At 36.2% G+C, this 21,088-nt stretch overlaps 1 protein-coding gene across 8 annotated transcripts in view; it reads left to right on the forward strand.

Annotated features, from left to right (window-relative positions):
- The window catches only part of LOC135198187 (oxidation resistance protein 1-like), a 1,642,352-nt gene that overhangs the window by 677,642 nt on the left and 943,622 nt on the right, over positions 1-21,088 (forward strand). For 6 of the 8 annotated variants that reach the window (XM_064225737.1, XM_064225741.1, XM_064225739.1 and 3 more), the window contains exon 1: positions 13,270-13,337. The exons of 1 other annotated variant lie outside the window; for it this stretch is intronic. The gene's annotated coding sequence lies outside the window, so the exon portion shown is untranslated. Of the gene's footprint in view, positions 1-13,245; positions 13,338-21,088 lie in introns of those variants that run through there. One more of the 8 variants, XM_064225738.1, reaches the window with a different exon arrangement.

Consider the following 21,088-nt stretch of genomic DNA (forward strand, 5'->3'; position numbering starts at 1 on the left):
GCTGTTTCGTACGCTATATTTCGTAAATATTTTAGGAGGTCTTTGCCTGTGCGTAGTGCAACATGCCGTTGCCGTATGAAGGATATCAATCATCATTGCTCCTGTTAGTGGTTATTTCTGTATGAATATGAATAAGTCTATCATTTCAAAAGTCAAAGTAGTGTGAAAAATTTCTCGTTTTCCTTCATTCCAAAGTGTATTGCTTTACCAGATAAGTTTCCCCATTTTTTTTTTTATAACAAACTTCTCATGTTGCTGATAAGTTTTTTTTTTCTTTGTTCCTTGATTTTTTTTGATTCGGTATCCAAGAGAAGCTTTCCTTGTAACAGAACTCAATCATTTATCGTGCTGCTCATGATCACTAATTTCGAACCTTCTTCGAACTGTTCCTTTCAGCCCCTGGGGTTTACATACTAAAGTGGATGTTGACGGCTGGTACACAAAAAGTTCTGTTATAAACCTTATTATTGTTGTATTAATACAGATAAACATTATCGTAGTTTCATTATCACAGATATAGTACACTGATATTTTCTGCGATTTTATGAAGAGCATGGATGTTTAAGTCTCTGGCATTGCACTGGGAACTGATTTATTTTTTATTGCATGTCCGACTGGATCTTCCCAACTAACACTAAGTAATACTAACAAACATTCTTCCGCTAAAATGACTTGTTCGGTAGTGTCCTCAAGAAAATGATATACCAGTAACTCGGTGACTAATGTCATTATCAGTCCAACAGAAGAGCAACCCCTTTGATAATTTACATGAGTACAATTTCGGTGTTTTACTGTTGCCAGCTCTTAATAATGGAGTTACGTAAAATTATATCTTATCTACTATCTGTTCTCTTATCATCCGGCGTTTAGAGGGATGTCTGTCTGACGCTTCTCTTCTGTGGCAAGATATTCGGAAGATGAATATGAGGCATCAAGACGAAGAGAGAAAGTCAATAAATGAACAACGGGTAAAGTTTAATGCAACGTTCACATACTATGATGGGAAAGATGATTTTGTGAGTCAATATAACAGGAAACATTGAGGGCGCGTCCAGATGTCATAAGGACACGTCGGCAACTTATCGCACACTCATCATAAATGAATTGAATACAAGTCAAAGACATAATAATGGTCGTCTGACCAGTGCCTCACCCGATTATCCAGCATTTGCGGCCGTTGACTTGATTGCAGCCTTTATGTCGTATGTGCTTAATAAACTGTTGATGACTTGTTTTACTGAAGTGTGGAGGCACCCTGGTGCTAATAGGAGTTGACAACAGAGAGCGAGGAGAAATAAAATGTGAAGGGAAACGATATTAGACTGTATCAAATATACCACGGTGCCACCACTCATAAATGATGTGAATGGAAAATGAAAATGAGAAGAAACTACAGTGTAAATTGTGTATAATATATACGTGAAAACCAAGGGCTAATGGAGTTGTGAGAAATAATGCTAAGAAGTTGTGAATAACTATGAGATGGATAAGAGTTCCTGCAAATTTTCAGCGTATATAGAGAGACAGGATAAAAGGAAAGTGACGAGTGTACTACAACCTTGTATGGCAAGCGAGTCAGATCCAAGATTTCTGGAGTGATGATGGTTTTGACAGGAAAATCCTTCATATTCAGGGAGAAGATGAGTATACGGGTGATTGTAGATAAATGAGCAAATGTATGGAAGAGACTAATGTATTGCTGATGAACTTTCTCATCAAATACATGAGGTAGCATAGCCCATTATGGCCGAATGTTTCCAAGACAAATTAGGTAGATTTTCCTAACATTCTTTTTCCATGTAATTTTTTCGTAGTAACAAAACATAACAATCAGCTCTACTGATATTACAACTGGGGAGAGCATAAAATATGAGGGCTGATCCTTGGAATGGTATGAATACCCCAGCACAAAGGTGAAATGATTTCTAATCATTTCGTCGTTTAATATTTTACTTCATTCTCTGGACTACCTTTGCTAATTCTTGGGATGTTTTTGCTTACTGGGGTAGTAAGCATACAAACTTTGTTGTTGTTCTTGTTCTTCTTCATGTTGGGGACCAGGAAAGGTCTATGGAAGAGCCTAAAATAGGTGTTTCGTGTTGAGTTAAAGACACCGGAGTTTTAGGATAGAATATCTATGATTTTTTTATTAGAATGAAAATGCAAAAAATAAATAATATGCATGTTAAACGGTACTGAAAAATTATTTCTAATAAAAGATGTAGCGATTTCTTTTCATTTTCGTTGGTGAAAGAAGGCTCTATTTGACCGTAGGTTTTAGCACGTTTTAATTTATGTTAAAAGTTAGGTATATAATGTTCACAAATTATGTGTGAGGTGATAATCTTTCACGCGTCCCAAGTAAGCTGGAAGTCGGATCATACTTTGTTTTGCTGTTCTTTGTGGAAAAGTTTTCTTTCTAATCTAAAAGGCAAAGGTTCGAATCACAACCGGTCCAGATGGTGCCTCAGGGGTCTCTCAGACCTCTCTATTCCTCTGCACGAACCTATTACAGCTCCCTGGATGAGGTCAGGACTTCTTAGGTAAAGGGAATTTAAGGTGTTCTGAGGTTATTCTGATGGTAACGTGGATTCGATAATAATTCGATTTTAAGCGTTCAATTTATGTACGTGTATGTATATATATATATGAATTTTTATCACATCACGATGATTCATATACATGCATTAAGCTACAAATGTCCTTTAATATCCAATTAACTCTACCTCGCAATTAATATAGTTTCATATATGTTAACAGAAGGTAGAATTTTTTAGTTGATAATAATTTCGTCGTCTCGTGGACAGAGGAGAAATCAGGACCTCAGTGACATTTCCTCACTTGTTGGCCGACAGCTAATTTACAGTGTAGGAGTCCAAAAAGCATTTAGTTGCAAAGCATCTCAGTAACAGATTGCATAGTACCCAGCAAGTAGTTATCAAAACTGTGAATAAGAGCATTGAATGACCGAATATTTCATCATGTTTGTCTTGAAAATGAAGAGGAGTTTGAATGGCTCTTGCTACATAGGGAAGTTCGATGGCTCTCGATGCCAACTGTTTACGAAGCCTTTGTGACTTCTTTGATTTTATTCATGATTGCTTTAAGTTTAAATTATTGGATGAAATAGTAAGTAAAGATTTGGAAAGCAGGAGACCAGATATTGCTTATTTGTGATATTTTCAAGAAATTAAATGAGGTCAACATTAAATTGCAAGGAAACAAAATGTGTTTTATTAAAAAGCAAGAGTAATGGTATTTATTGGCAAATTATATTTCTAGAAAAACCGTTTACTAAGGCTAAACTTCCATCAGTTTCGTTACTTATAAGCGCTTCAGCAAAACCAAACCGATGAGTTTTGATAGTCAGACACTGATCTAGACTGCTTTTCTACTCATTTTCTATCACTGAAGGAAGATTTGGTGATCAGATTTAAAGATTTCGAAGAACTGAAAATAGCAGAGTGGGTTGCAAATCGATTTCAGGCCGATGTAAACAATGCTGATCCAAATGTAGTAGAAGAACTGATAGACTTGCAAAATGACTTTGATGGAAAAGTGTTATTTCAGCAAATTGGTTATGAATCATTCTAGGCAAAGGAACAAGATAATGTCCCCATCTTTGGAAAGAAATGCAATTATTAATGTTAGCATTCCCTTCTTCATACCTGGTAAAGAGAGGATTCAGTGTAGTCTTGCAACTCTTACCCAAGCAGCGGAATAGAGTACAAATCTGTTTAAGGGGTGATCTGAGAGTCTCTTTATCAAATATTGAACCTGGTATATATCATTTAACTGGGCAAATCTCATCAAGCTTAAGGTAGTCATTAATTACATTTCTCCTATAACGTTTTTTTGGAACGTGTGCAGTCATTTTATTTCTTTTTTTATGACGGTTAACTTATCTCCTATTACGTTTTTTCGGGACGTGTATTGCCTTTTTATTTATTTATTTATTTATTTATTTATTTATTTATTTATTTATTTATTTATTTATTTTGTGAGGGGTTGGGGACCTATACTTGTTTTAGTTGACAACTGAGTTAACCACTGACTGATATATGTGAATTACCCATTTACTTGAAGCACTAATAAATGTGGATGCATTTCTTCGAGTGAAATTATCCCATCATTCAGTTTTGATTTTCTTATTGCACAAACATGCTACAAAGTTGATGTTAATCATCTTTATTAGAGAACTTCCACTATGGTGGGCGCCAGCCTCTGGAAATATTTGATAGGGGGGCTGGAAAAAAAAAAAGATTTAAGAACCACTGCACTTGACCATACAGTTCGAAGCGTGGCTACAGGTAGGGACGGTGATGGTTGTATGGTGAGCAACTGCAGTGCTAAAGGTTCGTCTTCCAACTGACAGAGTAAGGCCTATGAACAAACATGGCACAAGGGCAACCAGTTAAGATGACCTATCATGAATCGGATATCCTACTCTCATTGGATTTTGGGGATGTGGTGAGAGCAAGGTTCAGATAGAGATTGTGCCGTCAGAAAGTCGAGTCATGGGAAGAGCCTGTGCGCCATACTAGCAAGTATATGAGCAAGAAAATGAAGTCTCTAAATCTCCCAGCAAGTACTGATTGTGTGTGTGCGTGCGTCTAAGCTTTATTTTTATGGTGAGGATTCTGCTTTTTGTAATATGCTGCAAAGATGAAAGAAGACTTTATGTGAAGTTCTGAATATGTTTACATTCGATGAAATTTTCTGGGCAATGACTCGATGAGTGTTTAGGGTAGGTCGGAGTAATTACAAAATATGGAAAGTCTCTGAAAAGTCGGGAATCCGCGTGGTGTCATGTGTAGTATTTCCAAGGGAGTTCAGGAGAAATACATTTTTTTCTTCCATCATCGTAACTATAATTAAACCCCTGAGTTCGCATCATATCTGTAGTTTTACCCGCTCGAATGGGTGTTAAATGAGAAAAGAAATGGGCGCAACTGCTGTTTTTTAGTTAAGAGATCCAAACGGAAGATTCGCAGTCGAGTTGGCATTTGCCGTTTTGAGTTTTCCAATACATAGATTAATATGTATAACTGAATCACGAAAGTTAGGAACGTGATAAATCCATAAATAAAGATATATGCCACGAGGAAAAATAAACAACGGAGTATCCGTGAGATCTTTCGACGTTCAAACGTCCTTTACTAAGCAGATGAAGTGACATACATGAGGAAAAAACAGTACAAGAAGGTTCGTATAACTGACAGATAGGGATTATGAAGAGATTAGTACCTAGAGTTCGACACACCTGGAAGATGAGTAACCTTCCCAAACAAGCATAAACAATGGGGGCAATTAAAAGTTTTAGACAATCATCTCAGACACAAGGACAAGACAATTAAAGGATTATAGGTGACAGCTATTCAGAACTTTGGTAAACAAAAACATATTCACAATACATATTCACAATACATCATTACAACGAAGATATCTCTAAGGCAACTAATTTTTATTTAAGTCTGTAATTATATCTTTGAGGTCATTCTTAAACATGTTACAAATACAGGGGTCTAAATGAAAAAGGCCACGACTAACATTGAAATTACAATGAGAAGTAAGTTGTATTAAAGCAGATTCTAAAAGATTTCGTGATAAGAAATCTTTTGACCTTGCAATTACTGAACTACCAATCCAATTTATTCGGTGGTTGTTTATTTTTCCTCGTGGCATATATCTTTATTTATAGATTAATATTATTTACCGGTCTATTCATGTCTCGTTCAATTTGACAAGATGCTTTTATTTCCGTAGATTTAACAGTACGGTTTATATTCATTTTGGGTGTGAACGTGCACGGGTGGGCAGCAACAGCAGCACGTCATCTCACAGAGCGCGTGTCGCCTGCCCCCTCGACTTGTCAAACCCATCACGCTGCAGCCTGGTGTCGGCTGTCGGGACGTCGGCTCCAAGTAACATCTTGCAGGGATCACCTCAAAATCCGCCACACCTTATTCCCCGTCTGAAGAACAGTTATTTTTGGCTATAATGTACAACAACTAAATTAAGCCAGAGAAAATTCATAAAAATAGAAAGTCATTCATTGTGTGTATATTCTTATGTCGAATCCCGTAGGTACTAATTTAATGTAATTGTTATATAAACTCATATTATCAAGCTCTGACGAATTCCTTGCCATGACAGTATTAGGACAAGTTAAAAACTTGGCTAACTAAACGCCCCACCTTCACATACATCCCAATTCCGGCACGGGAGGAATTTTCCTGAAGTCTGTACTGCTCCCACAGCCCCCCTCCCCCCGCCCGTGGGCCATCATACATGGCCAGGCTCCAGCCCCTAGCTTATTACCAACAACAATTGCATGAATAACCTTTGAAAACACACCTGTAGTGCGGTCGTAGCTGTTTGAGCGAGGGGTACTTTATAAGCAATTAATGCAAATATACAAGATGTGGCCTTATGCCAATAAGTTTCCTCCCTTTTTAAGGTACACTGTATAAAAGGCACATGGTGTAATAAGTTCAGGTGAATGATATCACTGGTCACTGATCGCACGTCCAAAAATCGGATCACAAGCCCTTAACATTGATCAAAGGCATGCCACTTAATACAGTTCTGTGTTTGTGATACGTCTCTCTCTCTCTCTCTCTCTCTCTCTCTCTCTCTCTCTCTCTCTCTCTCTCTCTCTCTCTGACTGAGGAAGTTTTGCAGCATAGTAATATATTTCATTGTATAATTATTATTGAAACTAGTCAACATAAAAGGAAACTTAGTACATGATTTTTGATATGTCTATGCCTGGATAAGGCAAAGGACGTAGTTGACAATAAATAAAAAAAATGTATCTAAAAGAAAACACGGACAGCTTAGTTACGTATATATTAGATGTTATATTAATAGAGAGTAGCTGGGAAGCTATAATTTTGAAGACATGTTAATCAGGGGCGTCATCTGGTTTCTATAAGTGGCTGGAACATTTTGGCAATTATACGGTTAATATTGGGGGAGGTTCAGGGTTGCGGTGTAATCACCCCAAGAAATGTCTTGAAGAAAAGAACATGATTTGGTGTATTTTAATGCCATATAAATATGGAGATATGGATGATATTAATGGAAAAGGATGATTGATATAACAATATAAGTCGGTCAACAAGTTTATAAGTGCACAATTAATGGATTGGCTAAGAAATGGTACAAGTCTTCTGTGACATCCTCAATTTACAGTTCCACTTAACTCTGTAGAGACCATGATCAGTATTTAATATTACAAACTTTTACAGTATAAGTGATAAAGACGAGAATAAAGTTATTTTATGATGCAGTATATTATAGGATTTATAGGACTCCATTGAGAGTCTAAAATAATAGTGTCCTGTAACAATAAAAGCCTTTTACTCCAGTGTGGGTTTTAATATCTAAGGTTAGGAATGGTAGTAAAAGAGGTTGTAAATTAGTGAATGACAAGAATGAGAATGTACTACCTGTGACAGTAATAGTGGAAAAGCAAGAGAAATTTATTGAAAGGGACAGTGCTGAATGAATTCATTGTTGAATGTATGAAGTGAAAATTTTGCAAACAATAACAAAGTTGGATGAGAAGAGAAACAGTGGTGGAGGATAGAGATGCAAGGAGGCAATTCTCATGTGGACACCTCTTCGAGGATTAAAGCATTTTTGCAATCGATAAAGAAAGTACTTTGCTTAACTCCGGACACAGCCAAACAATATTGGTGCATTCAAAATTTCCAAAAATAGTTGTCCGTGTGTCTGGCACTTTGTTTACAAATGTATTAGCTATGTCTTGATGGTCAAGTGCAGCAAGACGTTCTCGGTGGACATGACAGAACATAGATGGTTAAGCCGTTTTTGGGTCATGGTGGAACGCAGCCAAGTTTTCATGCGCCTGAACTTGCTGGAGAGAGAGAGAGAGAGAGAGAGAGAGAGAGAGAGAGAGAGAGAGAGAGAGTCTCAGCAAGCGTTCAACCTGTGGGAACATTCTTCGGACTTTCGGCACCATATTTCCAAATGCCTTTCGATAGTCCTCAACAGATGCACCACTGCAATGATTATGGAGGAAATGAATTTCTTGCATTTAGGGATCAGGAAGTTCTGGTTATTTCTTGACTGACTCTTCTTTGAATGGTCCAGTTAAGAGTATTTCACTTAAATTGGGATACATTGTGAGATCGGATGAAGTGAAATATTCTTTTAAATACTCTGAGTCACTGTCAATAACGCTGAGGAACTCTACTCTGTAATACTCCTCTGGTACAACTGGGAGTATATTCCTGAGAATCATCGTCAATCCACTTTGGAATCTTGCGCTGGTTCTAGTTCACACTCCTCAATTTTCTCTTGTGCAACTAGAAAAAATTCCTTAAACTTGTCTGTACGAAGGGATTTGAGATTGTCTGCAGATACTTTGACAGCAGCAGCAAGCATTCCATTAACTGTGACTTTTGAACCTTGAAGAGCCTCGTTAAGAAATTATGGTATATACTTTATATGCTGAAAGAAGTGTGTCGAGGAGTGCATCGCTATGGCCTATAACCTAGCGATAGTGTAGATTCTAAACTGAGCCATTCTATTTTCAGGTCTACTGTTTTGCTAGTTTTCCCTTTTAAACCTAATATGTTTGTAGAAAAATAATGTCTGATAGGAAAATCAACAAAGGCTTAGATGCAGAAAAGATGATAATAAACTTACAGGCAACCGCTGCAAGCGTTGGCGTTTGCCGACTTCGTATGTAAACAAAGGGATACGTCAGTCAAATTTTAAATGAATATTTAATCTGACCACAAACCTAATAAAAAATACATAATTATTTCTTTATTATTATAATATTTTTTACTTGTTTGTGTCGAGTATATATTTAATAAAATTACCAATAGCCTCGTTTCCAGTATCTGTTGTATAAATCTTAGAAAAAAAACTTGGGGGGACAATTGATATGTTGCTCTCCCCCTGAATAAAAAAGTGGGGGGATATGTCCCCCCCGCAGATGACGCCCATGATGTTAATGAAGTAGGAATAAAAAGTGAACATGGGCAGGTCATGCCATACGCATCAGCTAAGACTGCAGACATTTTCCTGTTTCGGTAATGAAAACGGATATTGTAATCAATGACTATACCTTGAACGTAATGCCAATAGGTTACTTTGTCTTATTAGTATTGCATAAATTTTTTAAAAGTCGCACTACATACCTACATATATATATATATATATATATATATATATATATATATATATATATATATATATATATATATACATACATACATATACACACACGTCTATATATATATATATATATATATATATATATATATATATATAATATACATATATATTTATGTCTAACTAAATATGACGCAAAAATGTTATGCATTAAAATTCATTATCTCGACTTTGTGAGATGGAATTATAGACAACATTAAAGCAGGGTACAGTCTTACCATTCACCTAAACTTATTACACATGTGTACCTTAAGAAGGGGGAAAACTTAACGGCATAAGGCCAAATCTTGTGTATTTGCATAAATTGCTCATAAAGTACCCTTCGTTCAAACAGCTACATGTGCGCTACAGGTTCAAAGATTATTTACGCAACCATTGTTGGTAATACGTTGGTGGCGGTGCGTGTTTATACTAGTGCAAACTTCGGGAAAATGCCACCGTGAGAAAGGATAGATCAGTATTTTTGGAAGATTTATTCACATGGAAAGAAAATAGGACGGCTGGAAGGGATGGGAAAACGCAGAAAGCGCTAGATAGGATATGGTGTGAGAGAGGGGCCGGAGGGAGAGCTTGATGTGCCTGCAAGAGAGATGTGGTCGCTCTGTGTAGGGGTTACGCTCACAGCTGGGAACCGTTTGTGTAGATGTACGAGACCATCGATGTTGTTGAAAATTTTTGTACTAGCTGCTCATCCAAGATTTGGCTTTGTAAAGTATGAATGTGATAATACGAGTAGACTACTTCCGGTTGTCTGGAAGATCCCAACAGTCAAGTAGGTGCAGAGCGGTGTAAGTTTGCTAGGACTGCGGGTCGTTTACCGTCTACCCAACCCCCATTCATCTGACTGCATATAAGTGTCAGTGTCTCCTGGGATCCATAAGACGGGTACCAGGGTAGCAACCTAGCCACTACAGATTTCCTGAGCGACCAAAAACCTGTAACCTTCCCGCACTACTTCTTGTTTAAAAAAACACGAATCTCCAAGATAGAGAGAGAGAGAGAGAGAGAGAGAGAGAGAGAGAGAGAGAGAGTAAAATTGCAAAAATCCCACTATATATTTCAGGTTTATTAATGGAGATATTTGACACTGGCCATTGAGAAGGAAGAGTTGATTTTTGTCAGCTGGATATTAATGGCAGTCACCGGATCATCAACAATATTGCCGCGTCCCTCCATTATCAAGATGGTGAAATATTTATCTTATCATTGGCACTGCCTCAAAGGCGATACACGTCAGCATAATTCATCAAGAAAAACGGCGGAACAAACTAACAAATTAAGTGCCAGTGCAGAATAATTTGTACGCTAATAATACCATGAAGCGATCAAGCCCCTCATTACCATAAATGCAATCCCAGCTTAGAAATTTCTTTTGCCCTCAATCAGTCAGTTTTAACCAATATTTTTGCAATGACAACTTTCAAAAAAGTAAAGTCTGTTTGAAGTGCACTCTGTAATTTCCTTGAAAACAGGACAGAAGGGAAAAATCCTCCCACCCAAGCTCAAAGTGATCGTCTCACTACTCGCGCGGCAAGACATCCTCATCAAATCTGATAAAAAAAAAATTAGTCGTTGCTCTGAACAAAAAGCTATACGTAGCCAAAGCTTTGGCTTAATTAAACAATGCGGGTACTTTGTGAAATATTAACCAAAGTTCTCGGCAAGACAAAAGCTACAAACTTCACCAAGAAGTTTGTAGCTTTTGATTATTTTCACTAAAGGCTTTCTATGCAGTACAAACTGTCCAAATTGTTAGAATTTTTTCTCTCCTTTTAAAGGCAGATTCTTCAGTGTTCACAAAATTTTACCCAAATATCAAGGATATAGACATCCCTGTCAAAACTGCAAAGACTCCTTATTCGGACGCAGAATCTCTGATTACAAACAGACGATGTTGTAAGCTTCCTCTCTGGGAAATAAAACCATTTGAGGATCATTTTCTGAAAGGTTTAAAGAAAAAGCACAACCAAAACAAGGTCCTTTCACCCCTCCTTGCAAATCTATACAAGGAATACATTGATACTGAAAGACCAACTTAAGAAAACCTTCTAACTTAGTATGGCTCCTCTGTACGTATACGATATATTTTCACATGGGAATGAAAGATAGGGAAAATTTGAAGATAAATTAAAATATGCCGACTCACTGGTTGTTGGCATTATATTTAAACAAAAATGAGATAAGGAAGGTAAAGTACCATTCCTGGATACTTAACATCATCAACCAGTTCCTCGTTGGACGAGTGGTTTTCGCGCTCGGCTGCCAATCCGGTGGTCCGAAGTTCGATTCGCGGCTCGGCCAACGCGGAAGCAGAGGAATTTATTTCTAGTGATAGAAGTTCATTTCTCGATATAGTGTGGTTCGGATCCCCACAATAAGCTTTAGGTTCCGTTGCTAGGTGACCAATTGGTTCCTAGCCATGTAAAAATATCTAATCCTTCGGGCCAGCCCTAGGAGAGCTATTAATCAGCTCAGTGGTCTGGTAAAACTAAGATTTACTTAACATCATGCAACCATCACCTCTCCCAACGCTTTTACCTGCAAAGCTAAGAAAGTCAGTTAACATGCGAATAAAATTTGTTACAGTAAAACCACCGCAAATAATTGTCTCCGTTTAGTCATGAAATATGTTACACTATACAGAGGGTATAAACAAAAGCCAAAAGAAAAACAATCTCGGCGAAAAAAAAAAATCCTTAATTTTCAACTCTCCCAGACCATCGGGAGTGGCTACTGGAGGTATGTGTACACAATAAGGACTTGTCAGCTGGTGTTTGCAGCATTCCGTCTAAAGACTATGAAGAAATATAAGTCGCACAAACAGGCTGCTCCTTGCCACACCGTTTATTGCAACACGGAAGATCCATCAGATTGAAAACCTTTGCAATATTCCACCATGAACAGAACTCGGGACACTGTATCGAGTGGGACTCCTCCAGCTCGTCCGAAAGTGAGATCAAAGACGAGGCCGTCATCATTATAACAAGCATTTTGAATTTATCCGCAATCCAGTGGCAAGGAGATTTAGTGGATGAGATCCTGCAGTGACCCACCGTCAAGAATGTAAGACATTCGAATCAGCCACCTGATGACTATGTTCATTCGAAGCCTCCCAACGACCACTTACAATTAGCCTCTCCTTTCAGTGACCTCCACACCCGAGGACCAGTTATTTATCTCGCTTCAGTCATTATAACTGCCCTTTGTGTGCATATAGCTTTGTGTTTTCCAAGAGCATCTGAAAAACTATGCAGTTTTCATATTGTAAGTGTTTGTCTGGTATTGACTACCTATTTATATATTCTTGTTATCAAAATACAACTCACCAAGGTTTATATATAGAAACTAACTATATATGGAAATATACACTCAAACACACACACACTTATATATATATATATATATATATATATATATATATATATATATATATATATATATATATATATATTCGCTGTTGCACGAAAGTCCATTCCACGTGCTTAAGAATATCAGAAAATCCACGTATAAAGGCGGGTATCAAGTCCCGTTTTTCACTCGCCTTCTCACGTGGATTTCATGATATATTATATATATATATATATATATAATATATATATATATATATATATATATATATACACATATATACATATATCTATATATATATATATATATATATATATATATATATATATATATTTCTTCGATAAAGGCATTCGTTATCAGTGATCTGTAACTTTTGTCATTATTCAGTTATCTTTGATTCAATCTGTTTTGTAACCATTGCAGCTATTACGAAGGAACCTTTTCTTGTTAATTAAGACATTGCGTTTTCGTGAATTTGTATAAATATCCTTTATCATAAACTGAATTCTTTCATCACCAATCACTTTCCCATCGAAAAGTAACCTAATGACCGTCGACCAATATAATGTTTTCCTGACCTTAGTTATCAATCGTACCGTTACCCGCTATTCCCTCCTCTCTCTCCTTCCACTCTCGACGCCATGTCCACCTGATGAGCCGAGCTCAGCATTCCCAAGGGTCAGGTTCTAGACCAACTCCAGTTTGCCTCTGTCTGTGAGAGTGAGAGAACGTGAGTTCTGGGTGCTTCAGAGCTCGCTGCCGTCAACGTGTTGTGTGTAATACTTATATAGCGTTTTTCTTACGTTCAACGATATACATTACTGCAACATTAACCGGATGTTTTAGTGGTCGCACTGCCACTGCTTTGCAAATAGGCTAAATAGATCATAATAATAATATAAAAGGTAAAAAGATTACTTTATTAACAAAGTTGTAATTTTGAAGTGATTCAGTGCAATTGACTAGGCCTATATCCCTTTACATACACTTTTCGGTTGAAATTTGTGTAAATATACTGTTTAAGGTTTCTTGAAATATTCGTAGCAAAAATTAATTATATTCTTGAAGTGGTTCATTGTAGTTTGTTACGCTAGGCTGGCGTATCCGGCTCTAGTATTATTAGGTTTTATTGTGTTTATGTATTGTAGGTTCATATACAATATATATATATATATATATATATATATATATATATATATATATATATTATATATAATTATTGAAGCATTTAATGAACAGGACATCGAATAGTACTCATAAAAGCATCGTCATTGACAGCGGCTCAAAGGTAAAAGTAGTTTAGTACCTTTTAGAATGCTTTTTTAATTTTATCTGATGCTTGAAGTTTGTTGGTAGGAACCTTGAGGCATAGATAGACGATAAGGCGGAGCTGATAACAGTCAAAATAGTTGACGAGAATAGAAGCGGTGATCGAGAGGGTAATCTGGATGTTGTCATCCGTTATAAAGCCTGTAACGAAGGGAGTGAAAAATGAACCGTATTAAGAGAAGTAAAAATCATCACATCTTTCTCAGAGAAATCATTTTCACTGTACTGAGACGTTCTTTGCCTGCATGAAGCGTGCTGTAGATTGTTTTGGTACTTTGGCCAGGCATTATAGTGTTGTCACGTTACATAAACACAATTATGCAAAGTAAAATAAGCAAAATATAGTGTTCGTTATTTTGTACTTTAGTTGTTTTTTAGTTGCCTTAGTGCATTTAGTTCTATTTTGTAACTTATTCTCATGATTTGCTATTCCGTGCTTCAAGTTAGCTGTATGCTCCATATCCATATGCATCAGTATCCATATTCATTCACGGGGCGTAGATGAATAGATGTATGACGCGGGGAGGAGGATACCGTGATCACCGAGGTGAAGCTCTGATTGCGCAAGGGCCTGAAACCGAATGTTCTGTATGCGGCAATGCGGGTAATACGTGAGCATTACAGTATTGTTAGTAGTGCAAGGCACTTTTTATTCTCCGAACTTTGTAGAAAAGTGAAACGGTTTCATTTTTTCCTCGCTTTCACTGCAGTAGGTACTTAATGTGTTGGGACGGGCAGGGAGGGGGAAATTGTGTGTGATAGTGGTAGTTCATCAAGCAACGATTTAGTCACTAGTTGCCACATGTGTAAATGGTTGACTTAGGGAGTTTCAAAAAAATTAGCTATTATTCTCATATGGAAGGCGATACCCTTCTAGTGCTATTCTTGTAATGACATACTTATATATATATATAATATATATACATATGTGTATATATATATATATAATTATGTATATATATATATATATATATATATAGATATATATATATATATATATATATATATAATACTATAAATATATATATATATATATATATAATGTGTGCTCGTGTTTATCAATCTTTTCGGGTATGTGCATTTTCTGTGGGGGTTATTAACCTAAACAACATTGAATGCCTCTGCATCATTGCCTCGGTTTAATCGGAACAGGGTAGCCCCTTATTTAATAAAGCGTTTGGCATGATTTTAGAAGATATTTTTATTGCTTTTGATTTTTTTTTATCTTATATTAGTTCGATTTGTTTTGTGACATATATCACCATCAGGTTTTCGTTATTAGTAGTCACTTTTTTAAACTTTTTATTATTTTTTCTCAACTTTTATATTATGACTATTATTTTTGTTCAAATTTCGTTGATTTATGTCTACTGAAATCGCAGTTTTGAAGGAAAAATAATATGCCGTATTTGTACATTCGCTAACCTACGATGCCGTAGGATCAGGGAAAGATCTGGGATATTTGGACAGAGTCAAACTGGTTTTGACTAATGTCTCTCTTGGTCGGAAGTCCGGTGGTCCAAGCCAGGTCAGCTTAAAGGTTTAAAGAACGTGAATAAAATCCCACTTAAGAATACAAATGCACTTAGTATGTTAGATACGTGTACAGTATGACTTAATTTGGATGAGGTACCACGTTCTTGACAAGTTACCTTGCTTTGGCCCCTTCAGAATTTGTGATGCAGATGAAATTGGCTGCTTGCTTATGACATCACGTTTTGTCATAAAAGAATATTGCAGGTTATTTTCGTCCAGTCCTGCTGTCATTTGCGACACCCTTGTTTGATGCCTTGTGCCAGTATAGAGTACAATAACAAATTCGATTTTCGTTCAGTTCCGCTTTCATCCAGATACCCTCATTGAGGTGCCACCCACTGGCGCCTGCTCATTTACTCTCAAACAAGCCCTGCTGAGCAAGCAACTTGAGCAGGGCCGAAATTTTATGCAGTTCGCAACAAATCGAAATGTCTAATAATGCGTTTACCTATAAGTTGGCACATTGAGATTTATTTGTAATTTACTTATCTGTCAAAGCAACGCGTATTTATTTCGTGTCGTGTCTCGAATGATTTTATATGCATTTCCTCTAAGTATATTAGTATGCATATCCAGGAAATATGCGTCACCCCACGGAATAACTTTGTAGGCGTATCATTTTAAATTGCATCATAGTCGCTTTCGGTTAAATAATAAAGAGAAGCGGCATGTACATAAATATTTGTGTATATATATATATATATATATATATATATATATATATATATATATATTTGTGTGTGTGTGTGTGTGTGTGTTTATATATGTATATAGTTTAAGTGTTTGTATATCGATTAAGCATTCTTATCATTATTTTGTATATTATATGTTATATATTTAGTGTTTGTATATCGATTAAACATTCCTTATCATTTATTTTATGATAAAGCCATCAAACACTTTAAAAATCTGCAATAGCTATTTATGTTACATGCCGGTTCTTTCCATTTAAAATTATACGAATTATAATTGTTGGAAAGACATCAAACACTTTAAAAATCTGGCATAGCTATTCAAGTACATGCCGATTCTTCCATTTGAAATATACGCTTACAAAGTGATCCCATGGGATGGCGCATATTATCCCTTGATGCACTTAATGTAATTGTTGGAAATATATAAGAATATGTGTGGCACAACACTGAAAACATTCGAGACGTTGACAAATAGGTACATTGCAAATAAATTTAAATGTGCCTTTATAAGTATATATATATATATATATATATATATATATATATATATATCTATATATCTATATATATATTATATGTATAGTACACACACACACACACACACACACACACACATATATATATATATATATATATATAGATATATATATATATATATATATACACATATAAGGCACATTTAAATTTGGGAAGGCAGTAAAAAAACACTTGGATTTAAAGGAGTATGAAGTTGAATATTTCATTGTTAAGATAGCCAGGTAGTGGAAGGAAAAAAGAATGATCTTTTCTGCAACACTTTCCAGCTTATGGTTACTTTTATATGTTCCTCAAAAGAGGAATTATGAGTCTTGGTTTCCGTAGTCATTTTAATACTAACCCACACATACACACACACGCGCGCAATTTCCCATTAGTAAATACACAGCCTTAGGAGACACGAAAAATGGAAGATGCAAGCTTCGTAGTATATCTCGCTGTCATTATAACTCCCAAGATATATGTATATTGCAAACACACCCGGTTAAAACTACATCCTAAGATAGCATTCTGAAGGCTAAGACAAAGTTTTTCTCTCAGCTGAGAAATGTAACAAAATGTGCGTGTGGTTACTCCCTAGTCATGGCATTGGCTGCCATAATACATTTTCTGTTTTCAAGCAATACTTATTTAAACATTTCCAAAAGTAACGCTCTTAGTGTTACATCCTTTTAAATGTCTTCATTTAACCGAACAGTACCTTTTCAGTATTTTATAGTTTTTAACACTCTTATATATGAGTGCAGGACATAGCCTTAGATCAATACATGACTCTCAGAATATGCCACTGATTATGTAGTATATAGACTTAGCCTCACAATAACTGTTCATCACGCCTTCACTGATGAGGTTTACTCAGTTATAAGTTAGTAAGGGAGCGCAGTGCATATCTTGTAGTTTCCATCCCCCATTCACCCCCCCCCCCCCCTTTGTGGTACGCTTTCTGTCAGGTAGATTGTATAAAAGGAGAAGATGTGCTTGTATCATTGCTGCCTTTGATGCCGGAAATCCATAATGGTGGTTTCATTCGATCAAGGTTTGGCATCATCTCTTAGTATCTTCAAAACTCATGGCTCTAGATGTATATGTAGTAACCTTTTATTTAAAACTCGCTAATTCTGTGTCGTTAGATTAGTCGTATTCTGTTATTAGAGTTAATCTATCTCTAATAATAAAATCCGAGTGGATCTGAGTGGGGTTGGGATAGGTAGGGGATCGGGAGGGTAGGGTTAAACATGACACATTCTCCCTCCTCCTTAAAATCTGTATGTCCTCCCCGGGTGGGGGCGGTGTAGGTAGCGGATCAGGAGGGGAGGGGAGACATGACGGGCAGCTCCGGGTTCCAGGGCAACGTAGCGCGCACCGTCAAGCTCGCCCATAATAAATGAAAATGGAGTTTCAAATGAAATGACATGAACTTTTCAGGTACGCAAAATATAATTTGTTTTCGCCAAAAGTCGTTTGAGGGGCTTTGAGGACCTCATGCCAACATGGGCTCTTGCCGAAAGGTGGCCGTAAGGTGTGGAAGAGGATAATTCAAGACTTCCCTGTCATACCCCTATTCATCGCTAGTGTGCCGCATGAGCCTCAATTCTTCCCATTGTCTGCTCGATAGGATTAGTGACGTTTTTAAGGTTTGCTCTTAAAGATGTACTTCATTAACAGTTTCCGTGAAACCTAAATCTTAATTCGTTGGCTCGTGTATTCTCTTTGTTTATGGCTTAAGGGGGTGTTATGAAAACGTGGATGTTCAGGAAATGTAAAAAGAAAAATATGTAATTGATTTGCCGTTTTCTTCGAGCCGTCCTACAAAATGGCTGCTGTTAGGTATATATATATATATATATATATATATATATATATATATATATATATATAAATAAATACAAAAAAGAAATCATCTCGTGGACTATGGGACTTGACTTAGATTTATTGAAGTATGTAGATCATGCTCTTGTGTACCACCATTGCTGCAATGTTAAAAGTTCAGGTGGAAAGAATGCCATCCACTTCCATCATCGAATGAAAATGATCAAATAGACATTTAGGTTGCAACGTTTTTATTAGGAAAATTATCTGTCGGGTTATTTTAGAACCCTTGAGACTCTTTTTAGAAGACATTTAGTTCTTTTATTATATTTATTGTGTAACATTAAAATGTTCTTGAGCATATTTGTTAAGAAACTTTACTTCGTGCACAATGAATATTGCCTATAGATCAAATCTACCCATTTTTATTGTCTCTTTCTGTAAAAAAAAATTAAGATGACTTAATTTCCAAACATATGATACAGTCGCTTGAAGATTATGAGAAAGGGTTAAATAACATACAAGACCGTAATAGTTTGCTTATATGCCTCCTCCTCCTCCTCCTCCTCCTCCTCCTCCTCCTCCTCCTCCTCCTCCTCCTCCTCCTCCCATTTATGGTGCCGAGATTCAAAATAGCTTTGCATCATTTCAAGTTGTTACTAATTGTTTAAAAAATAGTTTATGGAGGCAGATATTTTTAAAATTCGGATCATGCGAAAGAATTGCCTTTGCATGAGACTCATTTCTCGTCCTTAAATATCCTTGTTTTTTTTTTTTTTTTTTTTTTTTAATCTTTCATGATTTAGATCTATCCTCAGTACTTGGTTTGACAAAAATTGGTAACTTTATTGGAAGACTGTTATTAAAGTAGAGCCAAACGCCGTGGTAGTCTTTGTTGCTGTTCTCTTCCACGGACGGAGAAGTCCACAAAAGGCTGAATTATTGATTGTTAACAATTTTATCTGTATATTTTTATGTTTGTTTCAAGGGTTTTCATATATGTGACTTTATTCGGTATGAATATAGCAGCGGATACATAAGCTTCTGATATAGAGATGTTTCACAGTGCACTCGTACTTTCACTTACCACTCATTGACGTCATTTTTATTATACCCGTTTTATTGAGACCGATTTCCTTGCGGTTTTTTATCAGAGTAAAAAGAGGGAAAAGACCAGATTACTTAAGCAGCACTATTTCAGAACCTTTACGAATAAACTATTTCCTATTGTTATCAGTATTCGTGGGTATAAATGTGGGACCTCTCGAGCAGTTTTCAGATGTTCATGGTAATAAAAGCGAGATTTTCTGGGAAGGACGTTGACAGAAAATATTTAGTCATGGAAATTACGTTTTAATTTGATGTGGTTTACTAATCAGTAACTTAATCTTCCAAAGTACTTCATGTGAGACAGCGGACTTTGGTGTAAAGTATAGAGGTTGTCTATGTAAATTAAACTACATTTTATGGATATTGCTGTCTAATTAATGTTGCTGAAGACTTTTTATTCTTAGCTTCAGCTTCGTCTTCATTGTCTTAGCATTGTCTTAACACATACTCATATGCATCGCTCTCAGGCTTAGTATTTCTTATCTGATAAACTTGATTATTGCAGTTCATATAGTACAAGGCCGCAGTCCGGCTCGTCTTGTGTATGAAGGACTATATGCAATCAACCTCGTTTGCCTGCGAGACTCCTTTCGAAGATTATGATGGGCTTTCAGAAGTCTGCCATCTTAGGAGAGGACTGACTTTTTTATTTTCTCACTTTTTTATGGCGGTATTTCTTGTTGAGCTTATGAGGGTTTCATTTGATATTCTCTCGCTTTTGTATCTTCGTCGGGGTTGATACATCTATCAGTTTACAGTTGTTATCATATAACGAGATTGTAGGAGGGAAGATGTCTCCCCTACCCTCCCGTTCCCCACCCCCTTCCACTCCGCCCCCCTCCCGGGGCAGACAAACCGGTTTCTAGGGGGTGGGTGGCTGTATTATGTATCCCCTACTGTTACCCCGGGGAGGACAACCAAGATCAGATCCTCTCGGATTTTATGATTGTAGATGGATATATAGATGACTGTGACCCTCAGCGCTTCTTTACCCCAAAAACAATGTGTATTTAATTTTGATACTGCCAGTTGAGTTTACTAGAGTAACAATGCCTTTATTACTATTTAGATGAATATCCGTCATTCTAAGGAACCAGAGCATTTTCTTATTTTTCTGTCAACAAATTCAGGAAAGCGCCCAAAGAAATATGACATAAATTTGTTTGTGCTTGTGCCGTCCTTCCTTTATACCATACCTTTGTTCTCAAATCATCAACAAGTTTCGGAAATTGTTGCCTATCTACTATACATATATATAATAATATATATATATATATATATATATATATATATATATATATATATATATATATATGTGTGTGGTGTGTGTATATATATATATATATATATATATATATATAGATATATATATACATATATATATATATATCTGTGTGTGTATATATGTATGTAGATATAATTATATTATATATATAGTATAGATATTATATATATATATATATAATATTAATAGAAATATAAATATATAAAGTATGTTGTGCTGTTAATGG

This window comes from Macrobrachium nipponense, chromosome 21 (assembly GCF_015104395.2).
Source record: "Macrobrachium nipponense isolate FS-2020 chromosome 21, ASM1510439v2, whole genome shotgun sequence".
Classification (NCBI taxonomy): domain Eukaryota; kingdom Metazoa; phylum Arthropoda; class Malacostraca; order Decapoda; family Palaemonidae; genus Macrobrachium; species Macrobrachium nipponense.